The following is a 21,251-nucleotide window of genomic DNA, read 5'->3' on the forward strand; positions in this document are numbered from 1 at the left end:
AATTTAATTTTTAGCATCTTAGAGAATGGACAGTTCTAAGCAACTTTTCAATTGGTCTTCATTATTTATTTTCTATTGTTTTTTAATGATTTGCCTTCTTCTTTCCAGCTTTCAAATGGGGGGGTCATTGACCCCATGTAGAAAACAAAAGCTCTGTAAAGATGCACATTTATAGTTATTGCTACTTTTAATTTCTCATCTTTCTATTCAGGCCTCTCCTATTCATGTCCCAGTCTCTCATTCAAATCAATGCATGGTTGCTAGGGTAATTTGGACCCGAGCAACAAGATTGCTGAGATTGCAAACTGGAGAGCTGCTGAATAAATAGCTAAATATCTCAAAAACCACAAATAATAAAAAATTGTCTCAGAATATCATTCTCTACATCATACTAAAAGTTAACTCAAAGGTAAACAACCCCTTTAACTGGGTAGCTCAAAGTATCTTGGCTAATAAAGAACCTCCACTAAGGATTCTCCTCTACTAGTTCCTTGACCCTTGGGGTCCACTGCCCTGAACCTACTGGGACTTCACTATACAAGTGTCTGGATATACTTCCATCCTCCTCAATAAGGGAAATTTAAGAGACTGAACTAAAACATGTCTTTTTTAATATCGACAAGAGCAGGGTAACCTTATCCTGCCTGTATCACCCATATCACTTGATCTGATATGACACCACATGGTCAGTTAAATTATATTTGATGGCAATTTTATTGTGAAGAAAGATAACGTATATACAGTACATAGGTGGACCATTATTTTTTCCCAGAAAAGGTGATAAACCTACACACACAGTGGGACTAATGTAACCTCTCCCACCAGAACTCTATCTACAGGTAAGTTCCTGTCACTGGTGAAACCTCAGTTTTAAGTACCCTGATTTTAAGTTTCCCCGCATTTTACATTTTTTTTTGTGGTCCATTTCCCTTATTTTAAGTAATGTTTTCCCAGATTTTACATCAACATTTTGTCCTGTTGTACCAAAAAACAGCTTTTTCCCCTTCTATGAATGTTATTATTTGTGAAATAAAGAGGTTTAAAATACTACCCAGATGTATATTTTGCCTTGGTTCTGCCTGTAATTGTTCAATTCCAATCAGTCTGGCCCCAGTAAGTAACTAGAGGGGGTGGGCCCTGGCGCGGGATGCGCAGCCGGGCCCCCCCCTCCATACACTATTTTCAGCCGGAATCTAGTGGCGCGCGAGCTGCCGGGGGGCCCTGATGGGGTGCGGGCCCTGGCCCAATTGCACCCCCTGCTGCCCTGGTAGTTACGCCACTGGCCCCTTATACAGTCCTGCACCAATCACTTATTGCTTTAGGTTGTGTCTGTGAGAGGCCTTGCACTTGCCCCCCATAGTGTAACATTAATGGTGCAATGTTTAACCCTTGTTATTAACACAGTAAATAATGTATCTCAAAGTTAAATTTGAGTTAAATTTTTCCTGGATTTTACATATTTTTTTCCTGGTTCCCTGAAAAACGTAAAATGGGGGTTCTACTGTACCATACAGCATATACTTCAACTGTTGGTGAGCCTGGAGGAAGTAGAATATGACAGGTTATGGGGGCTGCTGTATGATTACATCCCCACACCTTGCAGTCCATCACAAGCATGTGGACAAGAGGGCTGTACAGATTGGGGCTATGTATACTGGCAAATTATGCAATAATTAAAAATAATTTGCGTTGTTGTGTATTTCTACATTCCAGTGCAATGCTCTTAAGTATTATTTTTTAACACAGGAATAACTGATACAGTGAAGTGTTTTACATGTGGTGTCTGTATTAACTCCTTTGAGCCAGGAGATGATCCTTATTCAGAACACAAGAAATTCCATCCAGCGTAAGTATCTTTATCAGTTATTCCACTGGTTTATTCATCCTTCACTTGACTTGTGGATCCTCAATGCCCAGGCCCTTTTCTTCTTCCACAGTAACCAACCAATAATCTGGGTGGAAAGGCCGCAGCTTCTTTTATTACACATAAAGGGGCACACTTACTAAGAGTCGAATTTCGAAGTGAAAAAACTTCGAAATTCGACCATCGAATTGCAGTAGTACGATATTCGAAGTCGAAGTTTTTTTTGATCGAATATGGCCATATGTGATCGAAGTAAAATAGTTTGATCGATCGATTAATCCTTCGATTCGATGTTGGCTATAGGTTCTAAGAGGTCCCCATAGGCTAACATAGCAATTCGGCAGGTTTAAGGTGGCGAAGTGTCAAAGTTTTTTAAAGAGACAGTACTTTGATTTTCGAATGGTCGAATATTCTACGTTTTTCCAATTCGAATCAAAGTCGAAGTCGAATTTGGCCTAATCGATGGTTGAAGTACCCAAAAATTACTCGAAGTTTTTGAATTTGAAAATTCACTTCGAATTCACTTCGACCCTTAGTAAATGTGCCCCTAACAGTAAATAACAATCCCTTAAAACATACAAATTATCAACCACCCGTAATGATATTCTTAACCAATACATAAACATGTAACGCTAATCTGGGCTATCCACACCACAGATAAGTCACTTTCCAGCTAGTGAGCAGAACATGGTTACATTTGGACTCACACTTCAGGATCAGGGCCTTCGCTAAGTGGAAGCATTCTCTCTAAGGTGTTGTGCAAATACAACACTCAGGCTACTGTGCATACAAAACATACAGAATGATTGGGCGCCAGGAGGTTCTTATGATGCAAACAAGAAACTGTTTATTAGTCTGAATGACAATATCCCCAGGTTTACTCACGATTACAAATGAGGTGTTAGCACATGACACACAGTCACATCAGGTAATAGGCATTCAGCTGAGGAAGGACTCCATTTGGCAATTGCAGTATTCAGTTCACCATTCCCATCCAGTGCACTGTTCAGGAAGCTGACAGCTAACCTAACACCCTCTTCACTGAGGTCCCTGCACTGGAGGCAACACACAGAGCCTCTGGGAAGCTTCTCCTTGCTGCAAATCCTTGTTGGAGCTTCAGCTGCTCTTTCTCTCTTACCTATCTACCTTTCTCTCCTAGAGAGACTATGACAAGTCTGCCCTAGTGTAACTATTCCTCATTCATGGGATTTCCTGGTCCCTGACTTCTTCTCTCAAGAGCACATGGCCTTCCTGGGCCTAGCTGTACTCAGTCCCCCTGGGCACTCCCAGCTGGATCACCACCCAGAGGCCAAAGAGGAAGAGGCCACTCCTTTCACACACTATATATATATTTTTTTTAACAGTGTTTATTTTGTTTTCAAGTTAGGGGGGGGTACAGAAGAGAAAAGGGGGGGGAGGGAGAAAAAAGGGGGTATCAGGTACATTCCACAAAATACAGTATAATAGCAGAGATATTAGACCTCATCTCAGTACACAATGCATAGCATATACAAGAAGCACAGAGTAATAAATGCATAGAGACATTGTGAAATCAGGTGCACCTAAATTTGTCACCTGACACGAGCCTGTGTACCACTATAGAAAGCCCTATTATCTAGGAGTTGGCCTCCGTCCACTCCTCCCAGGTTTTCTCAAATTTGGCGGGGCACCCTCTAGCTAGAAATGTCATCTGAATCAGCAGAAGATTTCTATTAATAAGGTCCAACCAAAACTGTAAGGAGGGTACTTTTGGGTCCATCCATTTCATAAGGAGCGCTTTCCTAGCATAATACAGTAGGCTACGCCAGAGGTCTCTCTTTGCTCTAAAGGGGGTCACCTCGTCGATAACTCCAAGAACACAGACTTGTGGTGACATTATTTTGGGGAAGGTCGTTTTTTCTTGTATATGGGTCATCACTCTGTTCCAATATCTATTCATCTTAGGGCATTCCTATATCATATGGAGATATCCCACCTCCCTCTGTTGGCATTTGGGACAGCACGCTTTGTTTGTATCACCCATACAACTCAGCCTTAATGGTGTAATGTGGAGCTGATGTATTATTTTAAATTGAATTAACCTGTCCCTAGTTGCAATGAGATATTGATATGCCGTAGAGGTGGATTCGTCCCACTCCTCCTGTATAAGATCGTGAATTCCGGTCTGCCACATTGTGTATGCCCTGGCAAACGGTGAAGGAAATGTAGAGAGCAGATTACTATACAATTTGGTTAACAATTTTTTCTGAGATGGAGACTTCAATATTTCTAACACAGGAGGTAAAGCCAACTCCATTCTGCTAGGTGTAAATTGTGCCACAAAGGCGTGTCGAAATTGCAAATAGCCCATGTGACTAATCTGCGCCCCTGGGTGTGCCTGGATCATTTGATCCCTAGTGAGGAGTTGTCCATCCGGCGCTGCATCCCCCAGCGTCATTATTCCAGCCCTTGGCCATCTCATGTAAGTTAGGAGTGTCTCAAAGTGGGGCAAGTGTGAGATGCCCCACAGTGGGAGATCCTTTGTAAGCAGTGGGTTGGAAAGGCGATGAGTTCGCATGGCCATTGTCCATGCCTTATGGGGGGTAGTAAGGACTGGATGTTTTACTGGTAAGTCTGATAATTTCCGATACAGTATATATTTTAAGGAATCGACCGAGCCAGCCAAAGTAGTTTGCAATTTAAGATTGGGGTTGCGTGGGTCTGGTACAAGCCACCAGGCTATATAAAACAGCTGCGAGGCCAGGAAATAACAGAATAGGTCTGGGAATCCCAGTCCCCCTTCACTGAGCGGGGCTTTTAATTTAAGTTTAGAGAATCTGGGGGATTTCTTTTCCCATATAAACGAGGACTGGATTTGCTCTATGCGCTGGAAAACAGTTTTGGGTATATATACAGGGGAATTATGTAGGATGTACAGATATTTAGGTAGGAAGACCATTTTTAGCAAGTTGATTCTACCCCATAAGGTAAGAGGTACACACACTATATTGCAGTGTGGCAGGAAGTTGTCATTACACCTCTTGGCCAATAACACTGAGCTTAAACTCAAATGGATACATAGGCTTTTGTCTAGTAACTAGGGAAAAGGGTAGGGCCTTAAAGCCATAGGGACATGAAATACCTATGGGTCCCTACAAACACATACATAAACCATTGCTGGCTGCATATAACACATAAAATGTAACATGCTGCCTTTATTTCAAACCTGAGACTAGTTCCCAACACACCCACAAGCTGTGGCACTGAACCAGGCTTGGCCCCCCACGGCCTACTCTGTCTTGAACTACCTCCTTCTTTTCCCCTTTTTGGCTGCCCATAGTGCGACCCACCACGCCCCCATCTAGCTGCGACTATATAACCATCACTGTCATAATTTTCTCCTCGACTCCGTAACCCCAGGGCTGGAGGGAGCTGTCTCCAACTTCAGGTACAAAATTGTCTGCCCCTTTTTCTTTATCCCCCCTTCTTATACCATCTGTCACCCCTCCTACCATCCCAGCTCAAACTACAAACCCCATAATCCAACTCTCCATAGGCCCTATTCTTCCCACAGTCATGTCCCTTCATTGTCATTAACCCTTTTGGCTTTGTTTCAGGGCCCTTTTCCTCTCACCCTATATCCCTCAGACTCTGAGATGGGATTAGGTTTGCCTGTTAGCAGGTCATTTATTGGGTTAGACTATGTTATATTGTTATTTTAGTCCAATCATTGATATCCAAGGCTGTATAATATTCTCATGAAACTGAATATTTTAGGAAGATGAGGCTAATTTTAGTGATGTGCTGTATATAACAAGCAAAATCAAGCCAAAACCAAAGCTAATAAAGTAAGCTGCCTGCATAAGAATATTTGCTAAAGAATAAAGAATGTTTCCTATGCGCTGGATAAGTTATAGCTGTTCTGTATATACAGTAAGAAATCCATAGAGAGACATACTTTTAGATCACCGAATAAGTACAAGAAACTTGCCTCTCGTCTCATGTAGATGTCTTTGATAAAACTCAAAATGTATTTGATCATTTTAAAAACACAAATGCAGTACATACAAAGAATGGAGGACGGGCATTGGAGTGCACGGCTCAACGCGTTTCTTGACTGTGCTAGTCATTTCATCAGAACTTCATCATTGGCTTCTGATGAAGTGTCTAGCACAGTCATGAAATGCGTTGAGCTGTGCACTCTCCTGTCCGTTCTCCATTCCTTGTATGTACTGCATTCATGTTTTTAAAATGATCAAATAAATTTTGAGTTTTATCAAAGACATCTGCAATGAGAGGCAAGTCTCTTGTACTTATCCGGTGATATAAAAGTGCGTCTCTCTATGGATTTCTTACACTTGTCCACATGCCAAGAGTGGAATTGATTGACTGGATGGCAGGTGATGGTCGTCTCCCCTTCCTATGCAAGGCGTCTTTCTCCACTGTATGTACAGTACACGTATCTCTGCTTGTCGTTGCAGGTGCACCTTTCTGCATAAACCAACAAATGCCAAAGATAAACAGCTTCACAATCTCACGACCCAGGTTAGAATTAGAACTTTCCCTAGTAGGCAAAAGGTGTTGTATCGTGTGAGCCAATGAGAAATTGCAGAAAATGTGAGGTTAAGTAATACCTTTTATTGGCTGAGTAAGTAAATACTGCAAGCTTTTGAGATGATAGTATTACACCTCTTCTTCCGGATTAAAGGTCTTACATTGTATGAAACTGGACTGGAAGACATTTAAACCAATCAAGACAGAGTAGGGTGGGGGTTTACAAGGGTTACAAAAGTTGGGAATAGACAATGAAAAAGTGAAAATACAAGATAAAGGCCACTAGGTAGGATTATAAATGGGTCTAGATATTGATAAGCCAATGTCTTCCAGTCCAGTTTCATACAATGTAGCATCTTTAAGGGTGGTGGCACAAAGGGAGATTTAGTTGCCTGCGATAAATTTTCGCTACTGTGGGCAACTAATCTCCCCGAAATGCCTTCCCATCGGCAAGAATGGGAATCCCTGATGGGATAAGCATCGCTTCGGTATTCCGAAGTCTCCCTCAGTATCCTCACAATGAAACTTTAGTTGACTTTGGAAAACTGAAGCGACCCATATGCCACCCTGTTTAGGATTCACATTCTTGGAGGTGGGAAGGCATTTCGGGGAGATTAGTCGCCCGCAGTAAAGAATATTTATCACCGGCAACTAAATCTCCCCGTGTGCCACCACCTTAAGGCTGAAGAAGAGACGTGATACTATCATCTGGAAAGCTTGCAGTTTTTACTTACTCAGCCAATAAAAGGTATCCCCTTACCTCACATTTTTTCCTAATAGGCAAACAATTCTATAGCCTCCATCAAAGTGTAAACCTGTGAGGGACCACTAAAGGCTGAATTTTGCTAAATTGTTGAAGTCAGACACAACGCAGAAATGACAGTTAGATAATGCTTTTAATGTCAATACCATTTACAAATAACTTGTTGCTTAGAAATGGCATTCCTTTATTTAGTCAATTTTATTTTTGAGCTTACACCCTCCTCAAGAGCCAGAGAGTGCAATGAAAATAGCTTTTCTGCATTCTGTTTTACAGGATTTGTTGAAGAGACAGGAATGTCATCAAATTCAAGGTAAGTTTAGGTTTAAGCATAGAGGACAGGTAAGTGACTATAATCCCCTGGTAGTACAGTGTATGATGCTAAGGTTTGTACTTTGACCACTGTAAGAAACACTTTTAAGAAGTTACTGTATGCTTTATTATTTACACTAAATATAACCGCATGGACTTTTCATGGTGGAAATAATGATTAAAGTAAAGCCCTGATAAAAACTGACCCTAGCCTTTGATGAGTTAATATCAGAGGGAACTTAAAGGGGTTGTTCACCTTTAATTTCATTTTTAGTATGTTATAGAGTGGCTAATTCTAAGCAACTTTTCAGTCTATCTTCATTATTTATTTTTTAACGTTTTTGAATTATTTTCCTTCTTCTTTCTGGCTCTTTCCAGCTTTCAAATGGGGGTCACTGATCTCATCTTTCTATTCAGACCCTCTCCTATTCATATTCCAGTCTCTTATTCAAAGCAGTACATGGTTACTAGGGTAATTTAGTCCCTAGCAACCAGATTGCAAACTGGAGAGCTGCTGAATAAAAAGCTAAATAACTTAAAATCACTCTTTGCATCATACTAATAGTTCACTTAAAGGAGAACAACCGCTTTAAGGGGCTATTCACCAAGTGCAGGGCGGGGTGCAAAGTGCAATAAACTAGCACAGTCCCACCATGTTGTTTGCACATTTGTGCCCTGCCATGCTTTTTGCAGAATTGCAGCGAAAGCTCGCCAAAATGGAGTGCTCTGACCTGCATCTGCCCCATGAATATAGTGCTGCTGAGTTGCAGGCAGGGGTAGATGATACATAGACATAGGCCTTTCAATCACTAAGATACTGAAATAACATGTCAGCGCTTTTGGATAATAATGGTATTTCTGGGTCATTTTATCTATATAAAGTGCATATTATACTAACCTTTAGACTAACTTGTTTCTATTCACTGAGCTCAGCTTTGCATGGTAATAAAATTGCTAGTTTATGTTTGCAAAAAATATAATATTACATTTAATTAAAATGTATTGTTTTTCAGACCAAGGGACTCTAGTTCCACAATAGATTTATGAAGCAAGAGAATTGCAGAGCCAGCTGATGGATGTGTATTGTGATGCAAAATTTTCTAAACTGTTACCCTTTGCTGATTCCTCCCATGTTTCCTTAGACCTGAATTCCCTGTTTGCAGATATATCTGTCACTACAAAGGATACTAGAAATCGGCCATTGAAGCAGCTCACATTACCTGATATTCTGTCAGACCTGAGGGATATCACCATGATAGAAGGTGAGGCCGGCAGTGGGAAAACAGCTCTACTGAGGAAGATAGCCATTCTCTGGGCTTCAGGGACCTGCCCCATGTTAAGCAGGTTCACATTGGTCTTTTATATATCTTTTCCACTCATTGACAAACAACAAACATTATTTGACATTATTTGCAAACAGCTGATTGGACCAGCTTCAAGTTTAACAGAAGAGATTCTGGGAGAACTTATTGGGCAACTAAAGGACCAGGTCCTATTCCTTGTAGATAATTATGGTGTGTTGGACTTTGTGCCCGAAGCTATAGAAAATCTTTTACTAAACAATCACTGGAACAGAGTGAGCTTGGCAGTCACAGTGCGCATGGACCAGGGCAGAAAACTGCGCCAGTATGGAAGAAGCGTATTGAGTATCCAAGAATTCCCTTTGTACAGTTCAATATACATCTGTAGACAACTGTTCTCCCATGATATGCCACTTCTAGAGAAGTTCCTGCTAGAGCTGATATCTTCCAAAACATTCCAAGCTGCACTAAAGACTCCTCTTTTTACACTTAGTCTTTGTGTTTTGTGGGTGCAGAGTCCAAATGAAGAAATGTCCAGCGAACTGTCAGTTTGCAAGGCCTATTTAATGCACACCGTTCTAAAACATCCCAACGAAAAAGAGAAAGTAGAAGAGCTGGTGTCCACGTGTGGAGAGCTTGCCTTAACGGGTCTCTTTCAGTCCAAGTTTCAATTCACCAATGAGGATCTCTGTGCAGCTGGTGTTAAAACTGATGAGGTTCTCAAAGCTGGACTTCTCAGCAAGTTCACATCGCAGAGGCTGCAGTCCAGTTACAGCTTCTTCCATGCGTCCTTCCAAGAGTTCCTTGCTGCCAAAGGAATGAGTGATCTTCTGGAATCTCCTGAAGAAGTTCAGAAGAAAAAAGGATTTTCTTACCTGCAGCAAGTTAACACCTTATTAAAATTTGCAGGACGTTTCCACTATTTCTTGAACTACTGTTGCTTATTTTCCCCTACAGCAGCTTCACTAATCATCTCCCACTTGTTTGCATTGCTAGATAATAATGAAGCATTTGACTGTCAGTCAGACACAAAGGTTCACCTTGAACATCATCCTAATCTAACTAGCGTGGAGGAAATGCTCACTGTCGTAAGCAGTAGACCAACGGGGTTTCGTCTTTTGTTAGTGACACAAATGTTGCTTATTTTCTCTATTGAAGTAGCATATGATGGAAACTCAATTGCTAAGTGTGCTCCCATTATACTGCAGTTTCTTAAAGGAAAAGTAATCACTGTACATTTCACCTCTACCAACAAGTGCTTCTTTAGATTTCTAAAAGACTATCCTGAAGGGCTTTCACTAATTAAAAGCCTACAGTTATCTCTGGCGGGAGAAACAGAAGCCTCTAATTTAACTTTGACATGCAAAGAGGCTGTTGCTTCTAAATGGGGTATTCCAGCGGTTGAGGAGGACTATTCTATGGCGTTCCAACTAGTCAACGAAACTCATACACAGATGAAAGATTACCGCCATAAAAATATGGCAGACTTTTCTCTTTTTGATTTCAGCCCAGGAAACCACAGAATTGATGTGCTAAAAGTCAAAGTCACTGGGAACATTACTGGATGGGAAAAGGCCTTTTATAATCTTATGATTTTTTTCCACCTTTCTCATCACATCGAGTTGAAGATAACCAATAGTCCAGGATTCATTGAAAGACTGAGTGCTTGCATTGAAATGTATAAAGATTCTTTTGTAAAGTTCAAGTTGCGCCAGACGGAACTGAATTCTGCAGAGCAAGAGCTGATTTTGCACATGACTTCATTGCAGAGTCTTAAAATATCTCGCATGTTGGCTCCAGGTAGGTATGAACTGTTACTACTGTTGTTTGAGTGAGTGCGGTGATTGATCTAAAGTTAAAGATACATTTTCCCATGAATTAGTTTAAAAGTCTAGACAATTGAACAAGTTCTGTGATACCTGTTATACAGAATGTTCAAGACCTGAGGTTTTCGGATAAGGGATCTTTCCGTAATTTGGATCTTAATTGCTTAAGTCTACTAGAAAATCACTAAAACGTTAAATAAACCCAATAGGCTGGTTTTGCCTCCAATAAGAATTAATTAAATCTTAGTTTGGATCAAGTACAAGGTACTGTTTTATTATTGCAGACAAAAAATTTGGATCATTTGGATAAAATGGAGTCTATGGGAGACAACCTTTCTGTAATTCGGAGCTTTCTGGATAACGGGTTTCCAGATAACTGATCCCATACCTGTATCTATAGCGAAGTCAGAAATATGTGAACTGGATTTTCACTCGCTATTATATATATCAATATGCTCCTTAATATTTTATCTACAATATTCTTACTGGTATTCAATGACTTGATACTGTCACTTCCCTAGAACATATTATGAGACATATGGACTGTTTGAGGCAATTAAAGAATTTGACACTGGACTTGTCAGAAGAATGCGAAGTCATTGGAATATTGCCAGAAGAATTTAAAAATCTACGCAGTCTTGAAAAACTGATGTTTAATAAAGTGAGCATGGAAACACATTCATCTCGATTAGGTAAAATTTATTTATTTTTAACTGTGCAAATTAAAGAATAAAAGCACATTATTCCAGTCCTTAATTAACTGTAAAATAATAAATACAATTTTATAAAAGGGTCATTTACAAGCACAAGTGCAGGTTGCAAATCACAATTTTGGATGCAAATCTCCATGTTTTTTAATGACCGTGCAGCATTCGAGGCTAAAATAAAAAAATTGATTGATAGAACTATAGTAAATTAATTCATAGATTTAATGTAGGAAGTTAGATTTTCCCACTAGTTAACATTTAACATTAGTTCAAGGAACAAACGCAAACTTTTTTTGTTGATAGAGCAGCAAATACATTAGTTTCTCCAGCTTCCTTCCAGTACTGTTTTTTTGTTATTGTTTACTCTGCCCAAATCTTGTAGTTCCGGTTCCTTGTATAATTTTAGTGTGTTCACGTTTATATAGGCCCATGAATGCCCATATATGAGATATATATATCTGCTCTGCTGTAGGTATATTTATCTTTTATTCATTTTGTTTTATTCTCTTTGTGTAGCACAGTTTCTGGCAGGCTTCTCAAATCTGACTTCGTTTCATCTGAACTGCACTATCTGTCCAGAATTCGACAAAATGATGGCTGCAGTATCTCAAAATGACAAAATCCAGGAAATTCATCTGCACGGAATATGTGTGCCCGACCATGGAATAGTCCATTTAGGTAAGGTATCCTGCAAAATTTGTCTTAAAAATTGGGTTTGTAGGCTAGTTTAGAGAGTGAGACAGATAAAAGAGCGCATGGGGATTTTTGTCTGGGACGGAAGCCCATGGGGGTGGGGGCAGGGGCACTGATGTGGCAGCCCCAGTGGGCCCAGACCCCCCCCAGTCAGATGCTGTATACAGAGTAGCTTGGTGCCCTAGTGGCTTTTGCACTTTTTTTGGTTTTTATTTTGCATTTTAAACACAAACCAAACATAAAAGATGCACTGTTGGTAGCAATTTGAAGCAAGTTGAAACTACTATAAATTTTTCCTGAGCAGCTAACAGAGGAACCAAGATGGGGTTAATTTTATTTTATGGACTATGTACACAAGGAACATCATATGGGATTAGTTATGTGTAGGTTTCGCTGCCGTGTCTGGCAGGCCCCAACTGGAATTCAAAATAGTCCCTGGCATTTCAAGCACACAGAGCCCCAAAAACCCCCTGCAAGCCCAATAAATAGTGTCTATGGCATCTTGCAGTATTTATTAGGCCTGTGGGGGACAGTTTGAGCCTCTGTGTACTAGAAATGCCAGGGACTATATCTTATAGTCCCACCCATATGCCTTTCGTTTTGAGTGCCAGCAGATGCTCCATTCGCAGACTGGTGCAACTTTTTGGGCTTCTTTTAAGGAGTGGTAAGAGTTGTTTGGCATGTTTTTTTAAATTTGCACCTTGCTCCCATCTTTAAATAACCTTATAATGTTTTATATTTGTATATGTGTGTGTCTGGGGTTCAACGTTATGAAGGAAAGTGCACTTAATAACAATTAATACATATTTTTCAGCCTCTGTACTTTCGCTGATGAAACATCTTAAAGTTCTGGATATAGAAAGACTGCTTTGTGACGACATGGACACAGGACAGATGCTTGGTATGAATGTACACCATGTTTTCTTATAGATCACTTGTCCCATAAGCAACAAACAAAATCTGTACTTAACCAGCTTCAAGATGCAGCTACTAACAGAAGTTCAGTTGTTAATATTCCATGAAATATTAATATTTAATTCATTCATAACTGCTTTGCTTTTCTTCATTTCATACTCATACTGTGAGCATTTCAAGAGAAGCTGAGAAAATAACAAGACCAAAAGTATTTAAAGGAAAACTATACCCCCCAAACAATGTAGGTCTCTATTAAAAGATACTGAGTAAAACAGCTCATGTGTAAAACCCTGCTTCATGTAAATGAACCATTATCATAATAATATACGTTTTTTAGTAGTATGTGCCATTGGGTAATCATAAATAGAAAATTGCCATTTTAAAAAATAAGGGCCGCCCCCTGAGATCGTAAGATTCACTGTGCACACATACAAACCACATGTAAGGTCACATGAGCCAATTAACAGACAGAGTTCTGCCTTTTGCTTCCTCACTTCTTCCTGTTACAGTTAGTGTTGTAGTATTTCTGGTCAGGTGATCTCTGAGGCAGCAGAGATAGAGTCACGAAATGGTGGTTCAAGGCAAGAGATGTAAAAGGGCAATATTTATGTAAATATATATTCCAGTTTGGTAAGATTCTTTAATATGCCACTTAATATGATATGAACTATCTGTTGCTTAAGTATTCATTTTGGGGGTATAGTTTTCCTTTAAGAAAGAAGTTTAGTGAGGATGAGAGCGTTTATCTGTAGGGATGGCAATCTGTTTATGGATTGCAAAGTTCTAGCAATATTTTAGCGATGACACATTTAAAACACGTGTATTGATTTCCCAAAGCATAGTCCTTTTTGTGTGTACTTCCGCTGGGAGCTTTGAAATGGAAACCCCAGGCAGAAGATTATTTGCTCTTCTATATCTTTTAATTCCCCTGCAGTCCAAGCCTTACAATCCCTGGGACAGCTGGAAGAACTGAAGCTCCCCAGTGGTCATGCAATAAAAGAAATGGCAATACCAATCATCTTGCAGCTCCAATATCTTCCAAATCTAAGGGTGATTCACTTCACCAACGACACATTAAATGACAGCAGTTTGCTTGAGCTCGGTAAGTTAACTGGTGATAGAATAACCTGGGCAAGAAACAGAAGGAATGGCATGTTAAAGTCAGATATGTCACAGACAAACAAGTGTTGAAATCAAACAACGGGGCTGTGATTGTGAAGCCGTTACAAGTAGATATCCAGAAAAGTGTACCTACCTTAAGCCTCCTTGAGAGCAACCTTTACTAAAAGTCTGAGTGTGTCTGCCTCCTGCATCTGATGTGATTATATAATATAGCTGTACTGGTGAGCTCAGCTAAATTGTAAGTCTTTATTGAAACATGGAAGTATTGCACGTGAAAGCACTTTCAATTTAACACTGATAGTACACAGGTTATATAAGTTTCTAGATAGTTGCCCAGAAAGGGAGACTGTCTTGTTCCTCATTAAATCTGTCCAGGCACATTACACAGGCTTTGCAGGAAACTCACTGGAGCATGTGGGTGAGAGACTAAACCAGAGCACAGGCACACTCTGAAGAGAATACCTTTTACTTAGGGTTATCACATCAACATATAAGAGCACACTTCAAAATTGTGGCTTAGTCTTTCACACACTCTGTACAGGAAAAGGAAGAACGAACATGTGACCAGCTGCTGTCCCAAACTTAAAGGACAAGGAAAGTCTTTTTTTGATTGGGGTGTCAAATGTTAGGCACCCCCAAGTGATTGTATTTATTTACCTAACACCTGGGACGGTGCTCCTCTCAGCAGAAAACTGCAACAGCCTGGGATTCTTCCAGCGAGCACCACTGAGTGATCCTCTTACTGCTTCTTTCCTCTTGTGACTACACATATGCAGTAGAGTGAATGGTCAAACTTTAACAAAAAAGCAGGCTATTTTAAGAATATTTTAATTTTAAGAACAAAGAAGCTATGAAGACGATCGATCCGTGGTGTTCGCTGGTAGAAGTTTTCTGCTGATAGGAGCACCAGCTGGGGGTATCAGGTAAGTAAATATGCCCAGTTGGCGGAGTCTGGGCACACCTAAGTTAAAATTATCTTCCTTCACCTTTAGGGTGACTGCAATAAATTACAGAGGCTTCTAAACTTATAAAACACTATGATAATCCAGTAAGGGGGTGAAATGTGCATTGTTAAGTAATGGTTTATTTATAATTAATTTGACCACTAGGTGGCAGTGAGTCCTAAGTAAACTGTGAAGTATAAAGTTGTTGGTAGTGAAAAATATATAAAGAAAACAGGAATAGGAAATATGGTGCCCATTTTCGCAATGATAGAGAAAGGGACAGCAACAGGCTCGGACTGGAGCATTGCCAGCCCACCGGGTTCCAAACTCCCAGGCCCCCCCCCCGTGTGCATGCGTAAACGCCAGTGTGCCATGCCACATGTTGTTTTCTTTTGTGGCCCAGCAGATCGGGAGGGTCTGGGCCGGCCTGGTGTCCTGCTGGCCCAGTCCGACCCTGCACAGCACCCTGTATCAGGCAAAGGTGAGGAAAAGAAGTCACTCAAAGTGGAGCTGGTTAAAAGAAAGTCTTATAAGCATGTATAGCCCCTTTATACTAGTGACACACAGGGAGCACAACAGCCAATGCATTTCCATCTGCAAACCTGCAGACATGGTGGATTTTGGCATGAGCTTTTGTGCACTAACATGCTCTTATATATCTGTAATTATTGCAGCACACCAACCAATTTTTAATTTGTTAGTACAAAATATAAAACAATACATAATTACAAGAAAACGAAACAAAAATAAATATTTTGCTATATCATCTGTTCATAGATTTCTGTTAAATATCTACAACTTCTTAGTTCCATTTCTAATTTGTGCACATTTTGTATTTCTTTTCTAGCAAATGCATCCAGAGCCGGACATTTAAGAAACATCCAGAGCCTAAATCTTGCTGTTAACCATGATATCACCCAGTCGGGATGGAGATCTTTCTTCCAAACCTTGGACAACCTGCCAATTATCAACGAGTTGAGCATTAACAGAATCTACACATATCAGCATAAAACTGATCCTTTAACCCTAAAAGCTTTGGTTCAGTGTGTGTCCAGGCTCCACAGCCTGAACTGTCTAGTTATGCATGGGTGGCTGCTGGACGAAAAAGATCTTGAGATGTTCAACGCAATGAAAGAAAATCATCCCAAAGCGAAGAGTTTCATGTTACTCTGGCAGTGGTCACTACCATTCAGCCCTACTGTGAAGGAATAACAACTTTGAACATATTAATGTAATGTAGAGGGCTTTGTCTTGACTTGGGGCTGCATTGTTTTTGATTTTTGAACTAATCATATTTATGAGGTGCCAAATTATGGAACAAACCGGAAAACTCAAAAATAAGAAATGGCAGTATTTGCTCATTTTTCCAAAGAAACTGCTTTGATTTATTTGAACACGGGAGACTAGGCTGTAGCTTACTACATGTGGCAGTGTTTACTATATGGGGAGAACCTTGTCTCTCTCTCTCACTCTCTCTCCAATTTGCCTCAAAGAGGAAAAAATCCCTTACTGACTCCAAGATGGCAGTTGGACCAGTCCCTGGATCAACTTATGTACTATGATCTATCTTCCATAACCCTGTTCTCCTTCATTTCCCTCTCTAATACAATAATGTCCTGTTTGAGCACTGAAGACCAAAACTGTACGGCATATTCTAGATGGGGCCTTACCAGTGCTCTATACAGTGGAAAAATAATCACCTCCTTCCGCAAATCAATGCCGCTTTTAATACAGCTCAAGACCTTATTTGCTCTTGATGCAGCTGACTGGCATTGCTCGCTACAGCCAAGTTTTTTTCTACAAGGCCTCCAAGATCCTTTTCCATAATGGATTTGCCTAGTGCAGTCCCATAAGGGTATAAGTGGCTTGGAGATTCTTACATCCCAGGTGCATGACTTTACATTTATCAACATTAAATCTCACCCTTTTTAGGAGGGACAGAGTTATTAAAAGGGGTGGAGGAGTTTGTCTTTATGTAAAACCTGAATAAAAAACATTCTCTAAAGAAATAACTATATATGACACTAGGGAGGGTATGGAATCCCTTTGGGTTGAGATTTTGATTGGGCAAAAAGCTACAAAGAAAAAAAGTGCAAACTTTGCCAGTATAAGGTCATCTCTGCAACACAGAATAAAAATGTGTTTATTTCCCTTGTAGTAAAGGCATCGCAAAACAAAACCTTTGTGGTTTGACAGAATTGTTGGTGTCAAGGCTGGTAAGAAAAGACACATTTTAAGGCTTTTTAGTTAGCAGGGACAGTTTAAATGGTTGTCAGGTATAAGGAGGCCAATACATCATGCAAAAAAGCTATCAGACAAGCTGAGATCGATATGGAAAAGGGTAATGCAGCGATGAGTATAATGAACCCAAAACAATTATTGTAAATATGTAAATAATAAAAAAAATTAAGCAGGATGGGAGGGACCATTTTTGTCAGAGGGTGGTCAATTGATTGATGAGAATAGGGAAAAACAGATTCTGAACAGTTATTTTTCATCTCTCTTCACAAATGAGAAACCAAGTAATTAAAGCTTTCTTCTTAAGGGCAGGACTACATGGCCGATTCTGCCGCGATCCGACGCACTGCGCAAAATCGCAGGTGTCAGGGAGGTTGGGGATGTTTTCTTGTGAGCAAAGACACTTGTGAGGGCCGGGACATGATTACTCTTTATAATTACATTAGAGGGCATTATACTAGCGGGAGATCTATTTTTCCATAAAAAGGATCACCGCACCAGAGGCGCCACCCCTTCAGACTAGAGGAAAAGAACTTCATTTGAAGCAGTGTCGGTGGTTCTTCACAGTGAGGATGGGAAATGCACTGCTGGATGATATGATTCTGTTAACACCTTTAAGAGAGGCTTGGATGATTTCTTGGACAAGTATAACATCCAAGGCTATAGTGATACTCAGTGTAAGAATGGCCCACCGGGACAACAGGAAAACTCCCAGTGGGCCCAGGTGTCAGTGGGCTCTTGTGCTGCTAAACATATGGCCTATTTCATGGCCATTCTCTATTTCTATAAGAACAAAGAGGCTAAATAGATGGAATAATATGTTATAGGTTGTATAACTAAAGAGACTAGGAGAATAGAGGTTGAGTAAGGAGATGAAGAATAACAGTACTGAGAGTAGGCCCCTGGCCTAAATTCTTTTGGTGGGCCCCTGGAATCCCAGTCAGACACTGGTGATACTAAAATCTGCAACTAATATAGATATGGGTGTATATAGTTTCAGTGTGTGTGTGTGGGCTTCATTTGGAGGGGTTAAATTTGATGGACTTTGGTCGTTTTTCAACCCAATTTAGCTATGTAATTAAATATGTAACTATGTAGGAATGTAGCAACCTTCCCTAGATCTGCCACAGGCCAACACTCACTATTCACTCTGCTGGGACAGCAGAAAACTATGGGCCCCAGACTAACCGGCTGGATTGCCTTTATTGTAATCTGACACTGGGGGAGAAGCAGGTAATGAAGGCAATGGTAACGCACTGTTCCAACCATGGTAAATGCAGTTCTGAAACATTTATGGCTGCTTGTTAATCATTTGGCAATAATGTGAAAACTGCAATGGTTTCTTACAAGATCTTCATGACCATTATACCTGTAATGTTGTTCCATCCATTCCTGTGATGTTAAATGTTCATTTTAATATGCATTTGTAACACTATTTTGGGCTATACGGGCCAACAGGGTTAATCACCAGCTAGTATACTAGAGCATGGGTTACACTTGACTAACACTGAAGGCTGGGTCTTTGCAAAGTAGAAGAAACGGAAATGTGGTGTAGTGCAACTACAACTCCCACAGGCTGCTGTGCATAAACCAATAAAGAAATGGGCGCCAGGAGGTTCTTGCAGTCAAACAGAACAAACTTATTTGTCAGAGACAAATGATCTACAGGTTTTGTACTTACAAGCCACAGAGGCCCCAGCAGATAATCACGACATGGCTACAACATGTTCCTCAGAGACAGCACAGTGGAACTCCCTGGGGCCATAGTGGAACACAGTGGAACATCCAGCTGGGTCAACAACCAGAAGGCAAAGAGGAAGATCCACCCCTTTTCACTCCATATACCAAAGTGTGACAGGAAGTGGTCACCTCTTGGCCAATAGCACAACTATGCAAATTATAACTAGCTACATGGCATCTGCCCAGAAACCAGGTAGATCAGGAAGTGTGGGGATTTAAAGCCATAGAGGCATATTAGCCCTATGGGTCCCTACACATTAACAGCTTAGCACTGGGTGTAGTAATGAGAAAGGTTATGGACACAGGAAGAGGAAGAGTGTGGAGAGAGCAGCCAGGTATAAAGCTGACTTCTACCCTGCAGTCTGGCATCTCTGTGTGCATTCTTCCAGTTCTGCAACACCCTGCACTGGGTTATCACAACTGGCGATGAGGATTCATACCATCTGCAGGTATCACAGTAAAACAACTCACAATCCACAGTACTGTCAGCAGTCCAGCAAATGGAATGATGCTCAGGTACACGTTGGCGAGGGGGGCGGAGTTAAGAGGGAGATTTGCTGTTAAGGCAGGTGGGGCCTGTGGTCATTTGCACTGGTGGCCCGTGGGGATTTGTGGCTGAGGATCATGTGGGGATTTGTGGCTGAGGATCACGTGGGGATTTTTGGCTGGGGATAACGTGGGGATTTTCAGCTGGGCCAGGGGCCCTGATGTTGCAGCCCCGGTGGGCCCAGACCCATCCAGTCCGACATTGGAAGGATTTATTCTAGCATTCTAGAATAAATTAAATAAATTACTTCAGAAGAAAAACATGTTTGATTTGTCTTCAGAGGGGAATTAATAGTGCAGTTACAGTTCTGTCAGGCAGCGTCGGACTGGGGCCCAGGGCATCAGCGTGACAGGGTTTAGAGAGGGAGTGCAGGGCCGGGCCTGACCCGACAGATGCCCTAGGCAACTTTGCTGGCCCGGCGCCGGCTGAGTGAGCGCATGCGTGAACTGGTACTTCTGCACGCATGTGTGAGTTGATGCTCGCGTGCATTGCCATGTGCGGAAGCGTGAATCGCCATGTGCACAATGGGGTAGGCGATAGAGCAGGTACATGCCTGGCGCCCCCCAGCTTTGCGCCCTAGGCACGTGCCTACTCTGCCTACCCCATGGCCCGGCCCTGCCGACCCTGCTTTCAGGATCAACAGTACCTACCAATGGCTTGCTTGACTTTAGATGGATTCAAATTCTTTTTGAATATCTACTAGATTTTTTCATCAGACAAAGAGAGGATCATTTGGATCATTAAACAGAGTTGGCTAGCCTTTCCTGAACCTGATTTAAATGAATCTCATATGAAGTGACAAAAGGGATACAAGTACCAAACCTCATATCCTTTTTTTTCCCCCTCTAGTTTGTATGAGAGTGCACTGTGTATACCAATAATCACATAACTGAAATAAACCAGTTACTACTGCTGCAAACAATGAGTCCAGGTGCACATGATCCAGACATTCAGCTTAGAGAGAAGACCAGGAACCAAATGTACATATCAGACATACTGAACAATATCAAACAATGAATTTATCATAATGATTGCTTTTGGGAGTATTATTGCCTTTAATACTGGATGTTTTTTTAAATACAAAGGTTGTAATTATTAGTAATAACTGGTCTTGGTTGGAAACTATACAGTGCATCAGAAATGGAATGTGTTTTATAGGTGTCCAGTTATAAAGGAAGAATCTGTCAGTCCGATCAAATGCAGTTACCTTGGACCATTCCAAAAGGTTTCATAATGAACACTGCAAAGAATCTCTACAAAGCTAACGTCAAAGGAACAAGACTTTCTGTTCAAACCAAATTTTGATTTGGCAATTGTAAAGGTCTGTATTGAAGTGAAAGAAACATTGTACTCTGTGGTGTATTGTAAAGCATTGGTCTAGATTTTACACCTGCGGTCCCCAACTGTTTTTACATGTGAGCCACATTCAGATGTAAAAAGAGTTGGGGTGCAACACAAGCATGAAAAATGTTCCTGAGGATGCCAAATAAGGGCTGTTATTTGCTATTTGGTAGCCCCTATGTGGACTGGCAGGCTACAGGAGGCTCTATTTGGCAGTACACCTGGCTTTCATGTAACCACAACTTGCCAGGAATTCAAAAATCAGCCCCTGCTTTGAGGTCAATGGGAGCAACATCCAATGGGTTGGTGAACAACATGTTGCTCATGAGCCACTGGTTGGGGATCACTGCTCTATACCATAAACAACAGATACATTTTCCATAATCTCACAATGAAAAGGAAGTGTCA

At 40.9% G+C, this 21,251-nt stretch overlaps 1 pseudogene; it reads left to right on the forward strand.

The window, feature by feature from the left end:
- LOC108695680 overlaps positions 1 to 16,504 on the forward strand; it is a 31,856-nt pseudogene extending 15,352 nt beyond the window's left edge.
- Positions 16,505 to 21,251: the final 4,747 nt, after the last annotated feature.

The sequence above is a fragment of the Xenopus laevis genome, chromosome 1L (assembly GCF_017654675.1).
Source record: "Xenopus laevis strain J_2021 chromosome 1L, Xenopus_laevis_v10.1, whole genome shotgun sequence".
In the NCBI taxonomy this organism is placed as follows: domain Eukaryota; kingdom Metazoa; phylum Chordata; class Amphibia; order Anura; family Pipidae; genus Xenopus; species Xenopus laevis.